Source organism: Lissotriton vulgaris, chromosome 2_1 (genome assembly GCF_964263255.1).
Source record: "Lissotriton vulgaris chromosome 2_1, aLisVul1.2, whole genome shotgun sequence".
NCBI classification, from domain to species: Eukaryota; Metazoa; Chordata; class Amphibia; order Caudata; family Salamandridae; genus Lissotriton; species Lissotriton vulgaris.
In genome coordinates, this window is record NC_141687.1 from 868,482,380 (window position 1) to 868,487,119 (window position 4,740).

Genomic DNA, 4,740 nt, shown 5'->3' on the forward strand with positions numbered 1-4,740 from the left:
GAGGGCGAATGCTTCTTTGCCACTTAGCATGTCCCTTGCCATCTCTTTACTTCCTCAGTGCCCTTCCATTTCTGGTGCTTTGCAGAACTTTTAAGATCTTAGAGTTTCTCGTTGCTCAAACAGGTGCCATTTCTGAAATTTATTTAGCTCAGCAAGGATGGCAGTAGCTAATCATATGTTTAAAGACTTTACTTTAAAAATGTGAAAACACTTAGTGCCCCATTACGATTTCATGCGGAAGGCCATCCGGCAGCTTGCCGGTAACGTTCTGCTTGACATCTGAGGCAACAGTCCGACCCCCATATTAGGATACAGGCAGTCTAACTGATGCCTGCGGTGGGAATCCGATCTGCCTCCAACAGGATCAAGGAGCCCATTGGGACTGATGGCGTATCAATCCCCAAAATGGAGGTGGTGCCTGCTCAGGCACCACAGTGGGGATTATGATGCACATTTTCTGCAGTCTTCCTATGGTTGTAAAAGGGGTCTCAGACAACCAGTGACCAAAGACCCTTTTTGTGTTGCCCGGCGGTGTAGCCTCTATGACCCACCAATATTTAATCAATGAAGAAGCAGGCGCTGGAGACTGAAAGGCAGGAAACGAGGGTTTATTCTCTCCGGAGGAGAACACATCAATTCAGACAGCAAGTATCGTCACGAGGTGCTCTAGCCACATCTCTGAGGCCTGGCCTCTTATACTCAGGTTTATGATCTTTATTGCACGTAACACATTCTTGCAACACTTTGATATTTGAAAGAACATCCTCGGAATCTCCCCTTCAGGCCCGTTCCCACATACATTTACAGTTGAATTCCCCACCCCGGTCGCAACAGGTGATGATTATCGCGCAGCAGGACATTCCGCCGATTCACGGAATGTGTGAAGTTTGATCGGATCTCGTAGGGTGGGGGCTTTGATCGGCTCGAGGGTCTTTTGATGGGGAGGGGAGGCTTCCTACTGTACGGGGTAATAAACAGTATCCGCAGGGCCAGGTGGTGGCTTGGGAACAAGGAAGACAGACGGGCACACGGAAAAGGGAGGTTTGCATCAAAGGGCCTGAGACTATGAAAGGAATGAAGTGAGATGTCGCGCTGGGAACAGGATGGGATTCTGAGGCAGATCTGCGCTGAAGAGGGGTTTATGACCCAAGGAGAGCGAGGGGGTTGCCAGCGTGCGGGGGATGCCTGCGAGGCTAAGAAAGAGAGTGAGAGAGAGAGAGAGAGAGAGAGAGAGAGACGCGCTGGCTATCAGCGAGGGGCAGAGGGGCCATGGTGCTCAAAATGACTGCCGCTTACGCGCAAGGCATGTGAAAGCGGGAGTGATCAGTGCGTGGGGGTGCTTGTGTAGGTGGAGAGCCGTGCTGGGGGTCAGGGGTGTGCAGAGGGTGGTTCTGGTCAAGGCAGCTAATGTGGTGGGCGTGTGCGACGAAGAGTGTGGCATCGGGGCAAAAGGGAAGATGGCGCAGATAATGTTCACCAAACCGTATTGAGTTTCCACAGTCCTCCCTTTAACATTTCTAAGACATCTTGCTGGCCTATTTCCTATCTATGTCTACTGTTGTGGTCATAAGTAAGGCAGTGATAACCCAGGTGAAGGAACTGTACATAAACATCACATTTTTTAAATCTTTTCATCCAGTGGGCGGGCTCATCGTTAAGCTTTGTTGCAGGAAAGTCATAGTAATGCAATATCAGACAAAAATTATGCAGTGAGAGCGTTGGGTACAGATCATAGATGCTTGTAGTCATTCGGAATAGGAGCCGATAGGTTACCACGTAAGTAGGTTCTTTTTGTACTCGGTTGGAGCATAGTCAATTCAATGGTGGTTGGGAGAGAAATGAGACATAGTAAAAACAATAATCAGTGTTCCCAGTGTCTTATGGTCGTGGACCATTATTAGTCAGTTCTCGGCATTCTTTGTCGTCTTCTGTTGGCACTGTTGAACACCCGTATTACAATTCGTTCGTTAGCAGGAATGTCCATGTTGGTTGAGCCGTTGGAGGTCTGCGGGCAGGAGAGTGCCTTTGTACTGTTTCGCCAGACCTCATGGGAGAAATGCGTTACGGTTTTGGAGCAGATGCATTTTCTTTCATAATCCAGAGAGTGGTCATTAGAAGGAGTCAGAAAAGGATTGTGGTGAAGGGTGCAATTGTCTTTGAGTTGTGGAGTCTGTCTGTTCTTGGGTTTCTGTGGTGGGTATTTCCTGTTGCTTCCATCATCTTCAAGGTGCTCGGTACCGGGCAGAACCACATACTTCGTTTAGCTTCTCTTTGGGGTGACCCTTGGTGGTGTTTTTAGGTCACCGTTCTGAGATTTAACACAGTTTGTGGTCTACTTAGTCAGGGCTCCCTCCTCTTTGACGCAGGAAATACCCTTCTCCGGATGGCACAGTAGGATTTAGAGGATTTTGAAAGTTCAGGTGGAGGGAGGGTGTGTGGGTGAATAGTCTTTATGGCAGGTCAGAGGAGGAGGGGATGGAGCAGGGCCAGGTCGGGAACAGACCAGGGAGACGGAAAATTTTAGACAGGCGGGTCCATAATCACGTTCAGAGAGCGGGGACCTTTCGGCACGCGTCGATCATAGAGCAGGGGCCTCAGGTCAGCCCTTTCCTTTAGTTTTGTCGGAAACAGTGCCTTGTCCTGCGACTCCTTACTGTTGTGGTCTCGCCTTGGCCTCCGTTGCTGAGGTTCCACGATCTGCAGTCAGGCCGCGTGCTCCCACATCCAGTCTCTTTCTCCTCCGACGGTGGTACCCTTAAATGAGTTTGAAAAGACAGTCTTTAGAGATTTTGCAGAGGTAGGTAATTACGTTAATCTATTTCTCTCCCAACACCAAGCAACTGGGGTAAACATCCGCTTCATTGAGGTCTGCGGCCAACGTATAAACAATTGATGATGGGTTTGCTGGATTCCCAACAACTTCCCTTTGTGGTTATTTCTTTGGCGTTTTGTCGGTTTATTACATTCATTTTGTCGTGGTACGAGGTCTGATACCCATTCATTGCATTCGTTTATTACAGTCATGTCAGTTCTCCTGGTAGTGACCCATTTCCCTAGTACGAGTCTTGCAAGGCTAGACCGGTCTTCAGGGCTTTGTATTTTACGGAAAAGGGTAACGTGTTATTCACCATAGTCTGATAGGCATCCTTCTGAGGAATGAACATAGGCTGAACTATTCCCCATTACATCAATGCGTCTTATCCTTTGGCTAAAACATCTCATTTTCAACAAGGTTTAATACAACAAGTTCTTTCATTTTCGATCTAATTTTAACTCTGTAAACATTCTAATCTCTACATCGTTTCTTACAACCTGGCTACTTCATTAAAAACTCGGGGGGGGGGGGGGGGGGGCTTGCGATAACTATTAAACTCATCTTTGAGGCGAGTGGGGTCTTATGGAAAACAACTAGGAACACAGTGAATTGGAGCAAGGGACATTTTTCAAATTCTCGTCTGGGGCAGCCGATACAAAACTGATGGTGTCCTGGGAAGGCGGGTATACCTCGATCGCCTTTGCTGATTGGGGCATTGATACAATTTTGGGACGGGGAAGGTCGCGTTACCAGAAAAATTTTATCATGGATGCCACTGACAAGTAGTTCCCTCAAAAATGGGTCAGATTAGAGAACCTTAGCCGTCTTACCTGTCCCTTTCTTTTCGGTCAATCTAGGTTTCATCAATATTTAGCAGAAAAGGAGAGGTAGTAACGTGGTATCGATGCAATTTATATTTAAGACAAATTTGTGCAAATACTTGTGGTATTTGGAGCCAATCAGGTGGTGCACCAGGGGTAGTGGTTCGCCAATTAGGTGCCAGTTGCTAGAAAGAGTGGAAGAGAGAGAGAGAGAGAGAGAGATAGAGAGAGAGAGAGAGAGAGAGAGAGAGAGAGAGACAGATAGAGAGAGAAAGATAGAGAGAGAGAGATAGAGAGAGACAGATAGAGGGGGAGAGAGAGAGATCGACAATAGGCTAAATAGTACACGTGTGACATGGAGAGTGGCCATGTACTATTTAGGCTATTCAGTGCATTACCCAACATGAAACATTTTGGGTTTGTGTTAGAATGTAGAAAGCATGCAGTTTGGGACGGAAGAGCATTAGGCCAGGTACATAAGGACATGCATTGAGTCGGGTGTCTTTAGGTGCCATCTTGCAGCGTAGGTCCGCTTCATGTATCGGACATGGCATGGCTCCAGATCTTTTACTATACCCTAGTCGTTATTCCAATGTAACCTGTAGAGGGAGAAAAAGGAAGAAAGGGAGGGGGGGGGGGGACAACATTCGAGCATATCAAATGTGCGGGCACGAAAGTTATTTACTTACCATATACTCGTACTTATCTCCTCGGGATATAATCCCTAGGGTCTTGGTTTCTGAAGTCAAGGGCGCGGGCAGTGTGATAGGTTGTTCATGGGGGGTTCGAGGGTGGCATTATAGATCGTGTGTAGGGCAACGCTAAAAAGAGGAATCAGAGGCGCCTAGCGCAAGGTATTTGGTTTTTGGAGGTGTATCTAGCTAACGGGACCCTTAAATCATCCTTAATGCTGTGATGTTCTAAGGCATATCAGGTCTTCGGCCGACCCTGTTCCTTAGTACCTTCGAGTATCATACCTTTAGAACATTCTGTCATTCGCACCGCTTCACTTTACCCGTTCTCAGAAGTCGAGGTCCTTCTTCCTGCGTTAGTTCCTGAGCCTAGTCGTACATTTGGAGGCAGCGTATCATACCTTAGATTCAA